Source organism: Dromiciops gliroides, chromosome 1, assembly GCF_019393635.1.
Source record: "Dromiciops gliroides isolate mDroGli1 chromosome 1, mDroGli1.pri, whole genome shotgun sequence".
NCBI lineage: Eukaryota > Metazoa > Chordata > Mammalia > Microbiotheria > Microbiotheriidae > Dromiciops > Dromiciops gliroides.
Genome location: NC_057861.1, coordinates 206,208,888 through 206,231,313, shown reverse-complemented (window position 1 = coordinate 206,231,313; position 22,426 = coordinate 206,208,888).

The window sequence follows — 22,426 nt, the reverse complement described above, 5'->3', positions numbered from 1 at the left end:
CACTTCATAGTTGTCACATATGCCTTAAAAATATTGTACTACCAGCAAAATAATTGTACCATTCATTCCTACTATGTGGAACATATTAATCACTAGCTCTGTCACCATATTTTGTGAGCAACCCTCATAAATGAAAAATTTAAAAATTCTTTGTAGAATTGTATTTGCTATTTCTAAGCCAAGAACAAAAGAAAATGAGATGAGCTTTGGGGCATATTGATCAGTCCCCACTTCCTCCATTCTTATTTTCAGTAATTGATGAATTTAAACAATGACAACATTGGTTATATAAGGATTCTTATAAAGCAACTCTGTGGTGAGAGATTTTTAACAATGCACAATTCAATCCAATTTCTTCAGCATTTTTCTGTGAATATTTATTTTCATCTTTAAGTAATCGTATTGATATTTTATACATTCCTTATGCTCCAAAACAAATTTGTACAGAAATTGATAGTAATACAAGCAGTGAAAAAGATTCACCACAAATAATTTGTATTTCTGGGTTTCTACGTTTAGTGGATTAGAAAACCCACTCCTTTAATCTTTTAGATATGACCTAATTATATTAAAACCATGAGATAAATGCTTGACAGATGGTCACATGTCTTACACTAGGATACAGAAGTGTACTTAGTATGGCAATGTATAAAATATAATTTCTTTCTTAGGCAAAAAGAATATTTCATAATATAAATTTTTGATGAGAAATTTAAAATGTCTATGATTTTTAAAATAATTGTACTTTTCCTATAATTTATAATAATTATTTAGAAAAATATTATATTTGAATTTAATTACAATGCTTTTCTATTTAACTTTTAACTAATTATTTGCTAACCAGTAAAATTCAAAATGAAAATATTACTTATTACATAAGTATGCATACATATAGTTATATAGTTACATGTGTTACATATATATATATATACACACACACACACATAAATATGCATATATATTTAACATAACCTGAATTTTTAATGATTTTTTTTCAAGGGCAGGTCTGAGCTTTTGAGTAGGAAGAATTGGTAGTTACTAAATGGTAATGGAGTTATAAGTTGGTATCCCAGTTGCTCAAAATATATTGAACTAGTTTCTATGAAATGAAATTTAGTCATTACAGTTTTTTTCCCTTTGTTTCTTCAGTTTCCTGAAATGCAAATATCCTTCATTATCTTCATCCTCTTTGCTTTGTGAATCTGTTCCTCCTCCAGTCTTCTTTATGTCTTTCAATGGCACCACTATTTTTCTAGGATCAAAACCAAGGAATGAAATTGAGCCTTCCTATTGCTGTTCTACATAACAATCAAACAGATATCAAGTACTTTCAATTTTTGACCTTTCCTATTTCTAGTCTATATCGCAGTTAAACAGGTATCAATTATTTTCAAATTAATTACATAGAAAATATAATTTCAAATATTTCTTCTTTGCATGTGCACCATCTCTCCTCTTAATTCATCATCTTATGACTTTATTTGCCAAGAATATTGCAATGACCTCCTAAGTGATCCAAAGGCCTCGTCGTAGGTCTCCTAACATCTTGTCTTTTTACCAGTCTGTCCTATACAAAACCTAAAAGTGGAATGAAATCTCTAGTGCATAGTTTTCATAAAAATATGTTACTGCAAAGATTTCTATCTTTGTTTCTCTCTTCCCTACATACGTATCCTATATCAGATTGCGTTCTATCTTGGGGAGGGGTGAGGGAAGGGAGTGAGGGAGAAAAATTTAGAACTAAAAATCTTATGAAAACAAATGTTGAAAACTTCTTTTACATGTAACTGGAAAATAATTAAATACTTTTATGATTTTTTAAAAAAAGTTACTTATTTATAGGTGACTCTGGGCAAATCACTTAACCTCCCGACTGCTTCAATTTCTTCAATGTAAAATGAGAATAATAGTACCTATCTTGCAGGTTTGTTGTGAGAATCAAATGAGATCAAATGAGATAATATATATTTGTAAAGAAATTAGCATAGTTCCAGACACCTAGTAGCATTTCATAAATGCTTGTTACCTTCCCTCCCCCTTCTTAAATTACTGTCCTTCATTCAGAGCCCAGCTCAGGAATTACTTTCGCACAGAGACTACCTCTGATTACCCAATTAGAGGATTTCTCACCTTCCTCAGAACTCTCTTGAAACTGCTTGTACCTCTCTTTGGGTATATATAACATTTTATATGAGTTGGGTACTTGGATACAAACTTTATTTTTCATTCTGGATTACAAGCTCTTGGAGGAATGTAGCTATGGAAACTTTACCTTTTCCTCTCTCTAGATAATTCAAATAATGTTTTGCATACATCAGTTACTTAAAAAATGTTTCATGACTTGTCTATTTGTTTTTCAAACAAGACTTTTACTTAGTAGTATGAATAGCAGATAGAGGTAATCTTTCAAATTACATGTGAAAAATGAAATCGCTGGAGCTATGCATGTAGCACAGTTAAGAATAAAATGAGAGCAATTACAATCAATGCTGGGTGAATTTAATTCACTACTTGAATTGATCAATATCAAGCATATTAAATATATCATTAGTGTTAACATGATTATGCATTAGTCAATTAAGATGCTATTGATTTATAGTGTTAATTAGAACCTTTAAATATTTAGCCAAATTTTTCTTTTAAGATCAGATTTTACTAATATTATAAGCTTTCAATAGTAGTGTTGATATTTTTATTGACTTGTTATAGGAAATATAATTTGTTAATTAATGAGCCTACTCCTTGTAACAGGAAGAAATTCTCATTTCTATATATAGATAGGCATTCATAAATGAATGTCAATAAATATAATCATTTTAACTCCAAAATAATTTTTGGTGCTTAACCTTATACTAAAGGGACAGACTTAGAATCAGAAAGACCTGGATTCAAATCTCATTTATGACTCATACAGTGAACAAATCAATTAATCTCTCAGTGTCCCGGGCTGTTCTCAGATTCACATTTGTGAGAAGGTGCTGGTCTATATTGGTACCTCAATGGTTGTTGCCTAAACTACAGAAAGAGTCATAAACTATATTATTTATAGTGGCAGAGAGTCATCTTTGAAGTCTCTGATATGTGCTTTGTGACATGGACAAGGTACCCTCTTACTACTCTAGGCAACTTTATATGACTGTAACAAAGGCATTGACTATCCACTTTGTTGGAGGAAGTTTCCTGGAGTTATCCACCAATGAAATTATAGGTAAAATTACCCCTCAACTTTATTTTGAAGATGTCATCATAGGTTAGGTAGGTGACACAGTGAACAAAGCACCAGCCCTGGACCTGGGAGGCCCTAAGCCCAAATTTAGCCCCAGACATAAACCACCCCACCCTGTCTGCCCCCCCCACATACAAAAAAGTTTAAACTAAAAATAAATGCTTTACAGATATCGTCCCTTCATGTTCAATTCTCACCTCTGCCCTCTGTCTAAGTATATTCCTTTCAGCTGTCCTAATACTGAAAAAGTTCTTATGAATTAGAAGTATTGTCTTCCCATGTAGAAATGTAAACAGTTTAATTTTTTTTAATATCCCTCATGATTTCTTTTCCCTGTTAACATTTTTATGCTTCTCTAGGGTCTTGTATTTGAATGTCAAATTTTCTTTTCAGTTCAGGTTTTTTCATCACAAATGCTTGAAAGTCCTCTTTTTCATTGAAATCCCATTTTCCCCCTGAAAGATTATACTCACTGAGTAGGTGATTTTTGGCTGTAGTACCAGCTCCTTTGCTCGCTGGAATATCTTATTTCATGCCTTCCAGTCGTTTAATGTAGATGCTGCTAGATTCTGTTTTATCCTTACTGTAGCTCCACAGTATTTGAATTCCTTTTTTCTAGCTGCTTGCAATATTTTCTCCTTGACCTAGAATCTCTGGAATTTGGCTATAATATTCCTGGATGTTTTTCTTTTGAGATCTCTTTCTGGAGATGATTGGTGGAGTCTTTCAATTTTTATTTTACCTTCTGCTCTAGAATATCAGGGCAATTTTCTCCAACAATTTCTTGAAAGATGGAGTCTAAAGTTTTATTTTGGTCATGGTTTTCAGGTAGTCCAATGAATTTCAAATGATCTCTCCTGGATCTATTTTCCAGGTCAGCTATTTTTCCAAGGAGATATTTCATATTGCCCTCTAATTTTTTTGTTTAACTGGATTTGCTTTACTGTGTCTTGGTTTCTTATAAAGTTACTAACTTCCATTTGTTCAATTCAAATTCTTAGGCAATTATTTTCTTCAGAATGCTTTTGTATCTCATTTTCTATTTGGCTTTACAAGCTGTTAACTTTTTTCTCATTACCCTCTTGCATCACTCTCATTTCCCTTTCCATTCTTTCCTCTGCCTCTCTAAATCTTCCTTCTATCTCTACTACTTTTTCTTTTTTACTTTGTTATTATCTTCTTCTGAGGTTGAATTCTGATCTATCTTGCCCCCAAAGAAGCTGTCCTTTGTCCTCTGTTTTCTTTGCCTACTCATCTCAACCTGGAAGCAGATGTCTGATTGTAATCTGATTCTCTATGGTTAGAAACTTTGGGTGCCTCTGTCTTTCCCCACAGGGCCACCAACACTTGATTTGGCCCACTGGTTCAGAACCAGAGTGCTTCTCCCCAGCTCCACCAGAGACCACTGCCACTTTACCTCCACCAACCACTGAATCCCCTCACCAGTCTGCAAGCTGAGCATTAGAATAAGACACTGGTGCTGAAGACTCTTTGGCCCTGGAGGTGCAATTGGTTCCAGGCTGTGTCCTGCACTGAGCTCCTCTCTCAGCACGAATAGCTGAACTGCCTGGAAAATGTTAGGGGTTAACCAAGCTCCCCTTTTACTGTTTGAGCAAAGCTTGTGGACAGGCCTCCCCCTTCCAGAAAATATGTGCTGACTCATAGTTAACCCTTGATAAGAGGGCTGTCAACCATAATGATCCTTTCCAGATGCAGATGCATTTGCTGGGCACCAAGGATGATGCGTTTGCATAGGTGCCAAGGAAGCTTCAAAGGACAGAAACATGATCTTCATCATAGATAAGGCCAACATGGCCCAAGGTCTACATGACCTACATGTGGAACCTAAACTAGTCAATTCTCTCATCCTTTTTTGGAACAAGCTTCACACAAAGACGTCCCTTTGCCTGTCTCAAGTATATATATGCTATTCAGTCCCAATAAACTTTGCCTTCTGCCTCCATCAGAGTGCAGGAGGTCCTTCCAATCCCATCCTATGTCTCTGTGTCTTTTTTCCTTAACATCTTAACTGTAGCAGTGCTGAACCTGTTCTAGCAGCCCCCCAGATCAGAAGCTGTCAGGAAAATTGTCTCACTGTGTTCTTATGTGGGTTAGGCAGTTCGGGGAGTTTACTTATGGTATTATTTATGGAGTGTTTGGATTATTTATTGGGTGCTTGGGGAAGTCACAGCTTTTCCTCAGCCATCTTGGCTCCAACCCTCATACCCATTTCTATTGCCTTGCCACTATATCTAAGAACTACCAGATATTTCCATCTATCCAGAAACCACTGGTGAGTTTTGCAAATTTGCTGGCATAAGTGAGACTTTAGCAGCAGCATTTTGTAGGATTTTTAAGTAGCTCCACTGGAATTCCATCACTTCTACTAAACCTAGATTTGGTAATGTTGATAACCTGGCAAAGGGTATTCACCTCTTCAAAATAAAAGATGGGAGAAGAAAATAAAATACAACCATAATAATTAAATTATTCATTGGCAAAGATTTGCTTTCAGAGTGATCAAATGTATTTTGATTTGGATGCTAACAATGACCCCAACTTTCATTTTTATAAAATAATAGAATTTTGACTTAGAAAAGACCTTAAAGATCTCCACTTTACTTTTTACTTTACAGATGGAGAAGACCATTTTCTGGAAGAATAAGTGCCCATTGCTGAACAAAGTAAGTGGGAAAGACCTTAACAGCTGTTCCATTGTTTACTTATTCTCAGAATCCTTCACTTTTCGGTAATGATAATTCTTGCTTTAATTCCCATATGATGTTTCCCGTGTCTACCCTTCAGGCAACTAGTGATTATTAACCACTAACTCAGTCCTTTGGATATATTTATTATTTTACCTTATTGAAATATTGTTCTTATTGATGCCCTATGATTAGGTTATTAGGTGCCTGATAAAGTGTCAACTACTATTAATTAATTTGAACATAGCAAATATATTATCAGAACCTTTTAAAAAATAATTATTTCAAATTTGCTCTTTTTTTTCTTGAGAACTCAAAGAGAGCTCATGTCTCCTAACAGAAATTGTTTGAAATAGAAAGAATCAGGTTTAAAACCCATTATATAAAGAGGGTCCTTAAATCCATTACTTCAAAAAAGTATCTCTCATGTATTTTAGGATCATATAAAATTCTTTGATGTAACAGCAAAGACAACTTTGTTTGATGATCCTTTGATGATCTATATCAGGTGATGTAGAAAGGGAAACTGATTCCTACTACCCAGCAGATTGTTGCTCAATGGACACAGCTCAACCCCTGCCAAGATTCTCACCACAGCAGGTTCACCACTGGATTGTCCTGGGAACCTTTTTTTCCAATTCAGAGCCCCAACTGCTTTGTCCAAACTCCCATCACTGAGTGCTGGAAGGTAGATAATACCAGATTGCATCATGATTTCCTCTTCTGAATGATTGTAGGGTCAGACCTCTCCACACACTTCTGGCTTCAGGGTGGACATGATTATGCATTCCCATTTGTATCTGCCCTGCCAATATACCTAAGAACCATCAGATCTTTCCATTTGGCCATGTGAGTTCTCTCATGTCCTGCTTTTTTCAATTATAATGTGAACTATTTGAGATTAGAGACCCGTCTCAAATTCATCTTCATATACTGAGGTTTTAGCATACTGCTTGGCACATAATATGTGCTTAGTAAATGTTTTTCTATTCCATTCCAAATGTTCAACCCAAAGTATTTGTAATTACTACGGAATACATGCTATGCAGAGCACAAATGGAAGTGCAATTCCCTAGAAGTGATGATGCTCCCCAGATGCTCCTATATGTGAATGAAATTGTGCTGATTGCATTACGTTCTGGAATATTACAGGGATTTATCAATGAGACCCACTTCTATGTAAGTGATTAGGCTAACAGTACACATAAGGAAGAAAATCAACAAAGAATGCCTCTTTTCTGAGTCTAATATGCAGTTGGCTGGGTATCCTACTGATTTAGTTGATCAGTGTATTTTTCTTGGCTAGATACTGAAGATTGGAAATCTTTAGGCTAGGCCAAGAATGTGGTAGGAGTAAGAGAGGCTGAATCAATAAAATCACAAAATAGTTGGGAGGGACTTCAGAGTCCATCTAATCCAAACAATACTTGTCTACAACATACCTTTTTACAACAATCCTGATTTAGAAGTACCAGCCCTGGATTCGGGAGTACCTGAGTTCAAATTCGGCCTCAGACACTTGATACTTAATAGCTGTGACCCCGACAAGTCACTTAACTCTTATTGCCCTGCAAAAATCAACCAACAAACAAAAACCCCCCAAAAAACCAAAAACAAATAAAAAACCTCAAATGAAAAAAAACCTAAAACAATCCTGATTTATCCTTAGTGCAATTTTTACCCACTATTTCTAGTTCTGTTTTCTGGGCCCAAGCAGATAAAGTCTAATTTTTTTTCCCTGCATAACAGGCCTCCACAAATTTAATGATGTCTCATGCCCTCACTGTATTTTCTTCAGGTTAAAAATCCCAGTTTCCTTTTTTTTTTCCCCCAGGCAATGAGGGTTAAGTGACTTGCCCAGGGTCACACAGCTAGTAAGTGTCAAGTGCCTGAGGCCAGATTTGAACTCATGTGCTCCTGAATCCAGGGCCAGTGCTTTATCCACTGTGTCACCTAGCTGCCCCGCCCCCCCCCAGTTTCCTTTAAGTGATTCTCATATGCCATAATCATAAAGTCCTTCACCATTCTTATTGCCCTCTTCTGTAGATGCTTCAGCTTATAAATGCTCTTTCTATAATGTGGTATCCATAATAGAAGTAAGTATTCTAGATATTGTCTAATCAATAGAACAGGACTATTACCTCACAGTTCTGAATTGCATTAAGAAACTTGCTCATAGGGGCAGCTAGGTGGAGCAGTAGATGAAGCACCAGCCCTGGAGTTAGGAGGACATGAGTTCAAATCCGGCTTCAGACACTTGACACTTACTAGCTGTGTGACCCTGGCCAAGTCACTGAACCCCAATTGCCTCACCAAAAAAAGAAAAAAAAAAGAAACTTGCTCATATCAGACAGTGATTACATGCTGCTCCCTGACTTGAAAATCCACCTTTGTAACATCATCTGATAATGCTATATGGGCTGTGAATTATGGAACAGCATAATCTTTAAGGAGACACATTTAGGGTAATGGAGACATTCATAGGAAGTAATAAGTAGGTGGCCTTATATCACCACCACTGGTATTTCTGCTGTTGTCATCATTTAACCCAATATGACAAGTATAAAAAGTGACATTGAAGATATTTAAAAAATGTGTTATCAGAAAAGTTGTTATAAACATATTGTGAATGAAAGACAATATACTGACATGTCAAATGCTATGCTGTTAATTGTCCTATATTTAAAGTTCTACAGAAAGGGCTATGGCATGTTTTTTATATTGAATTATCAGAATTTATGGGGATTACATGTGAACAAATTGTGAAGGATATGAAAAGTCCAAATATGCTTTTGAGCTATTCTGTTGGAGTGCCTATATAAGTAGCACTGAAGATACATTGAACTACTGCAATATTCAAATAAAGAAACTTATATAGACATTAAGAAATTAAGTGCATGTGTATTATCATGTATATATACACATACACACACTCTACAAAGGTTCTCAAACAGAGGTATATGAATTTTAGATGACACATAGATAACTATTTCAAAATAATTAATTTCCTTTATAACCCAATATATTTTATTTTTTGCATTGAAAAACATCCTAATGAAGGATCCACAGGCCCCACCATACTGCCAAATGGTTCCATGACATTAAAAAAAAAAAAAAGAAAGGTTGAGAACCTCTGGCTTAAGGTATGGAGAGAAAGTAAACTTTTTTTCTCTCTGGAATTGTTCAGTTATGTGGTCATCATCAATCAGACTTTAACAAGCGATTCCATTCCCTTTTGTTTGTTTAGTTATCCAATTTCCTTACTTCATTGAGGCTTTGACCAAGACTGTTATGGTGAGTGAGTGTAAACAATTTTATTTTCTGTAAACAACTGTCTAGGAAAAGTGATGATCCAACTGGGTATATAGTAATTTAGTTACTTACCTATATTTATGATCCATTTTTTTTTCCTGAGTTTGAAAAAGGAGGTTGTAAGTAATTGAATAGAAAGCAGTACTAGGTGAGGCAAGCAAAGTATGCTACTATTCTCTCAGTGGAGTAGATGCCTGCAACTCAAATTGCCTATGGCTTGAATTTATATTGCTATTTTTCCTAAGGTCATATGAAAAAGAGTCATCGTTTTTAACGGAAAAAAATCTGCTTTGTTTTATAGAACATTTCATTTCTTTCATTATATCTACAAGATGCTAAATATCTAAAATAAAAGTTTATAAATTCAAACGTGTATGTTTCGTTTATGTTTGAAAACAAATTATTCCTGTTTTTACCTTTTAAGCAAACCTCTTAAAAATTCACTAAATCTTTCACTCTTCACCAAATAGTTTTGGTATTGTTTAGTAGAGTAAAAAAAAAAAAATTAGTCACATTAATTAACAATCAGTAAGGAAATGAGAAGACCTTTCAATAAAGTCCTACTCTGATGCCTTATTGGAGTATGGAGAGGCCCCTCCCTGAATTCTCAAATTATATACTAAAGTTGAGCAGATCTTACTTACCTGGAAAGGCTTCAAGTACCCTCCTGAGTAGAGATTGTGTTGTCCCAAAACAAACAGAGCTCAGGGAGGAGAATCTCATCATGGAAAGGATGATTTGTTTTAGCCACAGAAATTACAGGATACTATCTCCTAAAGTACAAGAGCACTGGGGAAATTAAGATCTGTGCTGGTAGGGGGAATACCTATGCCAGCTAAACCAGATATATTTTCAAGCTTACAGGGAAAAAAGAAAGAGCCTTTAGACAAGGTAGAATTATCGAAGAATTCAAATTTGTAAGTTTTAGTGAGGTGATATCATCCTTATGTTCTAGTAAAAATGAAAGAGAAAAAATAAACTCATAACATTTCATTCATATAATCTGATAATCTATTCTTGTCATTATGAGGTGACAATTAATTACAATAACATTTTTATTTCCTCTCTTTAATGAAATATGTAATATTCTTAAATACTTACTAAAATTCACTAATGGGACCTGATATTTAAAAGATCCCTGTGGTGATTTGGTACTTTTTTTTTTAAGCGGGGCTATAAGGGTTAAGTGACTTTCCCAGGGTCACACAGATAGTAAGTGTCAACTGTCTGAGGCCATATTTGAACTCAGAACCTCCTGAATCCAGGGTCTGTGCTTTATCCACCATGCCACCTAACTTCCTCGATTTCTTTGTGAAAGTACAGAATCCTTCTGTAATAGGAATGATGGCCACTGGAAATATCTATTCATTATTTCGACTCTCTAAGATTCTATTGTTGATTAGCAATGCTACTTTGCAGTGTTAGAGGGGATTTCTTCATGGGGATTTCTCTACAACATACTCACTTATTGAAAGTTAGAACCATAGGATAATAGACTTAAATCTAGAAGGGGCATTAAAGGTAAAGTACTATACAGCCTTTATGAGACTGCAGGTCGTAATATAATAGGCGACAGAATCCAGATTTAAACCTCAGTCCTCTGATTAGAAAAGGCAATTCCTGACCTTCCCCATTCCACAATGTGAATGGCTTTGCTATATAACAGTACCAAACTACAGACTGTGGTAAAGTTGGTCTGTTTGGAACTCTATCCAAGTGGGTTGGTTTGTTTTTAAGAAGGATTAGAGGCATGTTTCATACCTTACAGTATGGGCACTGAAGGCTTATGATGAAATTTCCATGTAATGAAAATCAATGCTTCCATGTTCCTTAAAATCATATTATGGATTTCACTTTCAGACTTCCAGAGTCTCACCTAAAGGCTGAGTTTGAGCTTAATCCAGGTTTTTCAAATTCAGAAAACTAATAAAGTTTGAGGCAGAGCTGCTTGTTGACAGGAATCATGTCGCCATGGTAACCCCTATTTCATGACCATTCTGTCTGAAGATTGAACTTAAAAGACTCCTTTAAAATCAAGACAGTGAAATCAGATGCAAACATCAAGGCAATAATGATGTTTAGCATGCTTGAATTTAGATAGTTTGCAAACAGACATAATGATCTCCCACATCTCAGAGTTCCTATTGCAGTCAATTTCTCATAGTTAAGTACTTAATTGATTACTAATTGTATCCTTGGTATTCCTTTTATTTCCACAATTGATTCTGAGTTTATCTAAGTCACAGATTATGAGTCATGTTTCTTTATTTACCACTTAATTATTAACCCAGTGTTGGACAAATAGATGTTTCATAAATGAAAATCCTACTGATTAATAAGGGCATGACCACATTGAGATAAACTTGGATCTTCACACTGTATGTATATGATCAAAAGGAACTCATTTGATGTGGAAGTGGACTTAAGGGTGGGAAGTTGCTATTCATATGTTTTTAATTTAATATTTTATTTTTCCCCAATCACATGTAAAAGATGAACAGTTTAGTGACAGTTTTTCCCCATTTTACAAATGAAGAAACTATGGTTATAGGACATGATCCTACCTATAGTTAAAAATAGTTATTAATATGCAATTACTCTTTATTTTATTTTAATTATAATTCTTATCCCAAACTCAAATACCCCCCCAAAGAGCTTCCCCATATAGGCAAAACCAAAAAAGGGGATTCAATGTGAAATCATGAATCTCCATCTCATATTGCTTGCTTTAAAAAAAAAAATATATATATATACACAGACACACACATATATATATATACGCACACATATACATACATATATACACATATGTATGTATGCATGTGTGTGTATATATATATATATATATATATATATATATGTATGTATATATATAAATGCTAAGCATTACTTTCAAAACTGACCCACTTGTCTTTTCTTTGTGTTTCATTTGCTAATACTCTTCCTTTTTGGCCCCTCCCCCAATTAACCCAAAAAAAGAGAAAAAAGAGGAAAAAAAACCTCTTGTATCAAGTAAACGTTTTCAAGCAAAATGAATCCACATAGTCATACCTGAACTTTAGTAAAAAAAAAAAATATTCAGGGAGCTCCATCTCTCAATAGATTGGAGAGAAGAAAGACTGGAGTGTGGGGGAGCAATTATGAAACTATTATGTCAATTTAGGTAACATGCCCTGAGAATATGGGTCTAGGACTTCAGTAGGGTATAGATGCAAGATATTTTGTGAAGGTAGAATTGAAAAGATAGTCTACCTAGTTATAGAGGGTAGAGGAAAGGGGATAAAGGTTAAAGAAATCTCCTAGGTTATGAATCTGGGGGCTACCTTCAACCAAAATAAGGAAGTTTGAAAAAGGGAGATCTTAGGGAGAGAGGTCAACCTTTTGGAAATGTATTTGAGGCATCTGTAGGACATTTATCTGGTGATGTGGGCAGTTGAAAATGAACTATAATTCAGGAGGAAGATTAGGGATGCCTGTAAATTTTGGAAGTCATCTGTATAGAGTTAATAATCAGACCTATGAAAGTAAGTCAGAACACCAAGGAAGATTTTCTGGAGACCTTCCTTTTGTTACTTTAGTGCCCCATGTTAAAATGTCCATCACGCTGTTCATATTATTGTCTCACTAGGATTGATTCACTTCCTTCTCTGGTCAAGCATTTTAACAATTATATTCACAAGGAACAGAGAAGCATTGATCTTCATTACATGTAAATTTCATCATAAGCCTTCAGTGTCCATACTGTGAGGTATGAAACATGCCTATAATCTTTCTAATAAACAACAAGCAATCAAATTTGTTTATATCTACTCTGTAGCCTTTTATTGCCCTTGAGATAATTTGTACTTTTTTATTCTTTTGAGATCCACATGATTCAGAATTTTCAGTTTTATAGAAGAATGTTTATATATATATATATATGTGTGTGTGTGTGTGTGTGTGTGTGTGTGTGTGTGTGTGTGTTTATTTATTTATTTGTAGCTGGAAACTTGGGGTCATCAAAAAAATGAGTAATTCCCCAAATGTGATCAGTCAAATTTTCTTCTGAGTTCTGGGTCCAGCCCATTTTCAATCATCTGTATATGCCTAAGAATGTCTCTTTTTACCTATCTCATTCCTTGGTTCTGAATTCTATTTTCTAAGGTAGTTTTTTTTTTTGGGGGGGGGGACGGGCAGGACAATTAGGGTTAAGTGACTTGCCCAGGGTCACACAGCTAGTATGTATCAAGTGTCTGAGGTCACATTTGAACTCAGGTCCTCCTGAATCCAGGGCGAGTACTTTATTCACTGTGCCACCTACCTGCCCCAAATGTAGTTTGATAGTCTTCCTCTAGCTCTTGTTCTTGTTTTTCTTTTGTGCTCAAAGAGAACCAAAATGACATCACAATATCAGGGTCAATGTACAATGCATCTAACTCTAGCCAATCATACGAAAACTAGTTCCCAAGGTTCTATCACAGGTCAGGCACAAATAGTCCACATGAACAGTTGGGATAAGATGTCTCTAAATTTGTGCATGTCCCCTTTTTCTGAGCTACTACAATTCTGTTTTGCTCGTAGAGTACAGTACCTTTTTTGCTGTGGACATCTCATACTGGTCAATCCTATTCTATGTCTCAAATTGATATCAAAGTTATAAAGAAAGGCCTTAAGAGTTTCCATGTATAACTTCTGACATCCATGTGTGTCCTTGTCTTGTGCTGAATTCTTTGTAAAATAATCTTTTAGGCAAATGTACATTTGGCATTTGAACAAGTAGCCACCCCACTGGAGTTGTGCTTTCTTCAGTAGAATTTTAATGCTTGTCAGTTCAGCTTGAGAAAGGGCCTTAGTTTCCAAAAGTACCATAGTCTTAATGTATACATTGATTTCATTTTGATATTTAAAAAAAATGATTTTCACTACATCAGCCTCTGAAAGAAAAGGCTATCTGTTGCCTACAGGGGGAAAACCATTTAGTTGCAACATTTAAATCCATCCATCTATTACATTAAGGCTTTCTGATCATTCCATCATCCCAATATTATTCACCCTCTTTTCTTCTTGAAATTCCATTATATAGACTTTGTATTTACTTACTTGTTTACAAGTGGTATACTCAAAGTTGAATGAAAATTCCTTGAGGACATGATATATTGCCTTTTTGTCTTCAAACCCATAACCTAGGAGAGTACCCTGGTGAATAGTTCCTATCTGTGAGGTGGCTAAAATTCTAGCTAGACTGTCTAAAAATCTAATGAGTGGTTGCCAAAAAATTAGCAGCTTTAGCAAAAGTTTAGCCTTTTAAGCATTAATTAAGGAGCATAAGAATTTGGTGAGAAGAGAGAAAGAGGTCAATATGCCTTCATCTATCTATATAAGGGAGCCAGCGTCTCTGCTCCACTCCACACGAGGTCCCGGTGAAAAAAAAAAAAAGCCCCTACTTCCTTCCTCCTTCCCGAATCCTCCCGTGAAACAGGAAATAGGGCTGTCCACACACACACAGCTCCAAGGTAATTGGCTGGTAGCTCTGATTGACAAATCTAACAGGCACATCTTCAGAAGTAACTTCAGGACACCAGGCTGGCCTTTGAAATCCCAAAAAAGGTCAGTTCCAGAATGCTCAAGTCACATAGCGTTTTCTCAGGCCAGAGCCCACAATGTTCCCCCTAGAAGGGGGTGCCATTTCAACTGCATATAGTATGCATTTACTATATACATTTGTATATTAAGAATAAATATACATTTGTTATGCTAAATTGAGATTAATTGTTAGTTAAACTGCAATCATGTCTTCAGAATGGTGTGGTAACTTATATTCACTATGAATATTATAAGGTGAGACATTCTCAGTTTCCTTGAGAAAGTCTAATTTTATTACTAGCTTTTTTATTTTTCCTGCTTTGGAGCATGTGTAATCCTCCTTCCACTTAATTATAGCTTCTATATGCCTTCTGATTTCACTGACAGTCAGACATGGATGGGGTTCATTTCCTCTAGTGACATAGTAATTTATTAGTCACTGGACAAAAATGGCAAATTGAGAATTCCAAGTTTTCACTGAACATTAGTTGATAATCTTATAATAATGTAAGCATTCTCCCTCTTTTTGGCATTCAGCTGCTTAGGTTGCTGTTGTTATAGATGCAGAAAATGGTTTCCTATGACCGTCATTGATGTATTTTACCATTTCCTGAGTTGCTACTCTCTCACCTCACAAATTCAATACCAAGCAGCCACCGTTTCAATGTGTTTTTACATTTAGGCAAGCTTGTCCTCAAATAAACTTATATGACAAGCTTGTCACCAGTCAAATAGCTGGAGGCTTTTCAGAATGCTAGGACTTTTGAGTGCTTTAACTCAATCCGCTTAATTAAGTGAATTATCTTCTAAAACTTAGGGTCACTTCTATTACGTAATGAGCCAGCAGAATAGCATTTAAATAAAAGCAATCTGCACATGTAGCAATTTAATCAATATTTAACTGTAACACAGTCAGTCAAAAAGCACTTGTTAAATACCCACTATGTGCCAGACTGTATGCTAAGTTTTAAAAATATAAAGAAAAGGAAAAAAATAGTTCTGCTCTCAAAGAGCTCAATTTAAAGGTGAATATAGCATACCCAACAACTATGTCTAAAGAAGATATATGAAGCATGAATTGGAGATATTAAACAGAGGTATTTTATCTGGGACTTGAATAAAGCCTGGAAAGCTAGAAGTTATAGAGGAGGAGTGATAGCATTCCAGGCATGGAGGAAAAGTCAATGAAAATATGTAAAGTTGGGTAACAGTTTGCCTTTTTTTTTTTTTTTTTGAGGAACAGCAAGGAAATCAGAGTTACCACATTTCAATGTACATAAGGGAAGGAGGAAGAAAGTAGGTTTAAAGAAGCCCTTAAAGGTAGAAGGGAGCCAAGTAATACAGGGCTGTGAAAGTTAAACAAAAGGTTTTATATTTGATCCTGAAGATAATAGAAAGTCCCTTGAGTTTATTAAGTAAGGTTATGATGGGGAAGCTAGGTGGTGCAGTGGATAGAGCACTGTCCCTGGAGTCAAATCCAGCCTCAGACACTTAACAATTACTAGCTGTGTGACCTTGGGCAAGTCACTTAACCCCAATTGCCTCACCAAAAAACAAAACAACAACAACAAAAATAAAGCTATGAAATAATCAGACTTGTGCTTTAAGAAGATCAATTTGATAGCTGAATGAAAGATGGACTAGAGTGGGGAAAGACTTGGGGGAGGAGAACTACCAATAGACTATTTCAAGAATCCACTCATGAGATGACGAGGATTTGCATAAGCATGTTGCTAGTGTCAGAGGATAGAAGATGCAAATACAAGAGATGTTACTAAGCTAAAATCTAAAGGTCTTTGAAAATGGGATTTAAGGATTGATAGAATGAAGAGTTGAGGATGACACCTAGGTTGGGAATCTGAGTAACTGTGAGGATGATAGTGCCCTCACCCTTAATAGGGAAGTTGAATACCAATTATACCAAAGGATTAGTTTGTCTTTAAACTACTTTTCTTTTTTTGAATAGCCATTTTTTTGGTTTCCTCTCTTTTCCCTTTCCCCTCCCCTCTTCTCTCCTTTTCTCTCTTCTCTTCTCTCCTTTTTTCTTTTTCCTTTCTTATTTACTACAATGACCAAGCATCTTGATGACATGTAGATTAAGCTACAATTTGTTTAGCCATTAGTTACTGAAAATATTGTTTATAGAGCTAATAGACCTTCTGTCTTATTATCTGAAGCATCTATTTTTTATTCTAGAAGTCACCCCCATCTTTATATATGTTTACCCAAAGCTGATTTGATCACATACACACACTAATATTCAGTAAATATCTCATAGCAATTGAGTGGATTAAATATAAAAATATTTTATATTTTACTGACACTAATGTAAAGAATTAACTGTTATTTGAGGTTTTTATTCCTTGGTGAACACTGGCCTGGGGCTCTGCAAACCACATGCTGCTCCACCCACTGGTTGTAGCCGTTGCCACGCCACTAGCACCTCACGGCATCACCACTCGCAGACGCCTACATGGGCCTGGCAAAATGTTTGTTTTCTCTACCATTAGATTGTGAGCTCCTTGAAGGTACTGACTCTCTTTTGACTCTTTTTTTGTATCTCCAGTGCTTACCACAGTTCCTGGTGCATAGTAGTTACTTAATAAATACATATTGACTGATGTTTAGTGTAAAGAATTAATTGTTATTTGAAGTTTTTCTGCCTCCGTGCGCACTGGCCTGGGGCTCCCCAAACCACACTGTGCTCCACCCACTGGTTGTAGCCATTGCCATGGTGCTGGCACTTCAGGTCATCAAAATTTTGCCAGGCCCATGTAGGCCTGGTTGGGATTGGAAGGAAGCTAAGAAAGCTAGGAGACAAAGATGGAGAGGAGGAGCATTCCAGGCACGGAACACAGCTAGAGAAACTGCCTGGAATTGAGAGATGGAGTGTCTTATTCATGGAAGAGCAAAGAGGCCACTGCCACTGGATTTAAGAGTATGTGGCAGGAAGAAAAGTGCAAGAAGACTGGAAAAGTGAGAGGGTAGGTTAAGAAGGGCTTTGAAGGCAAGTGGATGTTTTTATTTGATGCTAGGGAGCCACTGGATTTTACTGGGTGGGGGTGGGGTGACATTGTGGGACCTGCACTCTAGGTAGTTTGGTGCAGGGGGTACAGAACTGGAGAATTGGCCTTGAAGACCCAGAAACATGAGTACACATTCTGTTTCTAATATCTATTTGTCTTTGTGATTCTGGGAAACTCACTTGACCTCTTACTGTTCTAGGCATCTTCTTAATTTGCAGAGAAAGTATTGACCTACCATTGGTAAAGGGAATACTCTCACTGGGATTCTTCTATACCATGGAAAGCAGTTCAGTCTTTGTCCATGGAATTCTTGATGAGATAGGAATCAGATATTACAGGTAGTAATTTAATTCATGTTATAATCTCATTTAATTCTCATTTCATCTCAATCCCTAAATTCCCTAAGGCCACATAAGAAGTTTTCTCTTTTACAATTTGTGATTCCTGAGGTTATAACCTAGGAACCAAAGAAAGGACTAGAGAATGATCAATGAGCACCAGAGTCCCAATCTAAATTTAGGGTTTTTGTCAAACTTTCTAACATTCAGAAATAGATAGATAGATAGATAGATAGATAGATAGATAGATAGATAGATAGATAGATAGATAGATTTTTGTCTAATAGGAAAAATGTTTTGAAGAAAAATTCATTGCTTAGCCAAGATAGGATACTGTTAGCAGGATATCACTTTTTCTAATGAACAGAAAGAGAAAATGTGTTGAGAAGAGAGCACAAGGAAATGCAGGTGGATTCATTTTGATATTCCTCAGACTCCAGTACTTCAATCTGTAGTGGATGGTGTTATAGGTCTATACAACTAGTATTTCAATGAGAAAGTCCAAATCTTGTCTGAAAGGATGCTACGAGGCCAACTAAAATATGACAGCTTTGTTTATTTCATAATGCATAATTTGTGGCTGTTGTGACTCATCTTATGATGTGCCTAAGACTATATTTACTAAGTAAAAATTGCATAATTGCAACTGACATTTTTCCTTTGGGAATATAAACAAATAAATGTTAATTTGTAGAGAATACATTCATGTGTGTGTACATATCTACCTACCTCCCTACATACATATATACATGTTAAGGGGTAGATGTGCAGTGGTATAACATATATACATATATATGTATGTGTGTATGTATGTATATGTATATGTATCATAAATTATCAGTGGGCCTTTTCCCTATTAGTAGGGTTCTGATTTATTAGAAGTTTGTCCTTTCCCTTATAGAAACTAAGCTAAGATTTATAACTAGAAACTCAAGGTAAAGTTTATAAGCATCTCTATCAGCTTTCCTGCTTTCCCTAGAGAGTCTAGCCAGAGGCTCCTCTCCTAGTGATTGTCAAACAATTTAGAAAGGTAGAGAAGTACCTGAGAATACTTGTTCTCAGACCAAATGCCAATTATCTTGCATCCATAAGTGGTTTAGGGCAGATAGATGGCATAGTGGATTGGATTCTAGGTTCAAAGGCAGGAAGACATATTTCCCTGAGTTCAAATCTAGCCTCAGACACTCACTAGCTGCATGACCCTAGCTAGGCAAATAATTTAACTCTGTTTTCCTCAGTTCCTCATTGATAAAAATGGATTGGAGAAAGAAATAGAAAACCATTCCACTACCTTTCCCCAAAAAAAACCAATTGAGGGATCATAAAAAGTCAGGCACGACTGAACAACTACAATATGTGGTTTTAATTTCTTCATTCTATTTTTTTTTCTTTATGGACCTAATTCAGCTGAGATTTTTTTGTGTCTCTAAAATTATGGTTGTTAAGGCAAATTACAATCTGAACCTGTATTGTTTCATAGTGCCTAGGTTTATAGATAATAGATTTTTGGACCCCCTCCTTAAAGAACCTCAAGCAACTTTGGGGGCAATAAACATTTCAGCCTCCACACTTCTCTTCACTTTTAAACAAGTACAATGTTCAAAAATTATGAAAAGTATATCTAAGAGAAAAGGAAACAGAGAATACCTTCCTTCTACACTTGTCTTCATCCTAGAGCACATCAGAAGGGAAGTAAGCTAACATATATCAAGATAAGTCTCTTCCTGTATAAAATGAAAAAAAAAAGGGAACCATATATAGCTTTCTTTTTCCCTTTCTCACCTCCACTATCATTTCAGGAACTGACCTGGGTGCAGACTTGGAGATGTGCAATAATCCTATATTGTCTCATCCTTCAGAGTACTTGTTTGGCATATATATGTATGTATACATATATACACACATGTCTGTGTGTGTATGTGTGTGTGTGTATATGTATATATGCATATGCATATGTATATATTTATTTATATATAGTTATATATGTATATATTTATTTATATATAGTTATATACTCCCTAGTGTGAATCCTGATTTACTGAAGATACATTCATTTATAGAACCTTTTACTACTTGATGTAGCAACTAAAATGGAAAGGAAAACAATTAATTTTTTCCATTCATTATAAGAAAAATCCTATGAACCTATAAAATAATACTAATTCAGCAGAGAAGCCTATTCTCAAATTACAGGTATAAATTTAAAATATAAAAAAAACAAATGAAAAAATCACAAATATTGTTTTATATACTTACTAAAAGTGATCATCAGTTAACATCAATCCCCATCTAGTCCACTATCTATTACTGATTTAAACAAGCCTGGAAACCACAACACCTATGGCTGACTTAGTTTCTTAATCTCAGGTGGGAACTTTCTAGAATCTCTATCATCCTAGCTTTTCTATGGCCTTTCTCAACACTTTTTTGTCACCTGACTTGCAAAGCAATATATGAAGTCGTGACAGCCTCCACATATTGGTATTTAAATACATTATCCCATAGGGCTCAGACACTTGGCAGCAGTAGGTTAGAACAGCACAGGGATAAGGGATGAAGCTCATTTCTTCCCTCCCTAAGGTGTTTGAATGAGTGGTGAAAGGGACAAAGTTCCTGACCTCTTTATTTCTATTTGCCTCTTTGTATTGGTAGTCAGAGCATAACAGGATTCAGGATTTTTTATAAGATGAAACTGAAGATCAGAGAGTAAAGGTCACAGGGGTAGCAGCAATAGGTAAGACTCAAACCAACGTGCCCTGATTTAAAATCCAGTGTTCCTTCTTTTGTATTGTATCATCCTGAGCAAAAATTGTACCAAATTTCAATTCATTATAAAGGGTGAACAGTAGATGGATAAAAAGTTAAAAAGCATATTGGCAGTAAAACCTACCTAACATAATTTGAATTAGGAAGTAAACTCTATTGTTTATCACTCTATTGTTTAGTAAATTTGCTGTATGTATATAACAAATACATCTACATAATTTGCATATGCTTATATATGAATTGTTACATATATTTATTATGTGTGTGTGATTTATTGGTTTGTGGTGGTAAAGGTTTTTCCACTGGTAATGCAAGGTACTCATATTATTTAAAATGAAATGTTTCATTCTTAAATGGAAAATTCTTTAAGGACAAGGAGGGATGCTTGGTAAGTCTGTTTTGTTCATTTCTCTGGATGAGATTACTAGCATCTAATTCTATGTATTATGTTGAGTGGTTATTTAGTTAACACTCAATATTGACAAGGATACTGACCAACTATCATCAGTGAAATGAATTAGAGGTACCTTCATCTGGGTGATGACCATGACTTTTGTTTTTTTGTTATTTTGTTTTGTTTTAGTGAGGCAATTGGGGTTAAGTGACTTGCCCAGGGTCACACAGCTAGTAAGTGAAGTCTGAGGCCAGATTTGAACTCAGGTACTCCTGACTCCAGGACTGGTGCTCTATCCCCTGTGCCACCTAGCTGCCCCAATGACCATGACTTTTAACAGTATTATCCTCTAGAATGAAATAAAGCCTTAATATTATTATAAATATTACTCTTAACATTGTAATTCAGGTGATCAAAGCAGATTCTAGTGCTCTCAGATAGATTGGATATATATATATCTGTATAAAAATGAACACATATGAATAAATATGTATATGTAAATGTAGCTATATACACATACATATAAGGCATATTCCTTTATATAAATATATTCCATTATTAACTAAATTTATTGATTAAATATATATTTTATTTCATATTACAGCTGAGTAGACCCTGTTCATTTATAAACTATCATTTTGGTTTTCCTTGAATGTAGCTGCCTCTCAAAATATCAGTTTTGAAAAAAGCAAACAACCCTCTGAGGGACCTCATGTACCCACATTTTATCATCAATTTGTCATGGATGAGAGCTGTTTTCTTGTCTTTTTTAAATGAGTAGCACAAGGTGCAGTGACATGTCACAAAAAACAGGGTGACAGGCACAAGTTTCAGATTAGTTTCATGGCTATTTTTACTCTGTCATCATCCTCCAGGGTCTTTCCAGAAGGCTTGCAAAATGTTAACTCCCATTATAAGTAAGAGAGGTATGAGATGCCAACATTTAAATATATTTGCCTTATGTTAGATTGATGACCAGGAGAATTCTCTTCCCACATAAAAGAAAGAAAAATTTTTAGCATTGTACACAAGGGAGTCCCAATCATTTTCTAATACTGGATATAACACATTTTAGCTCAACAGTTTCTTAAAGAAAT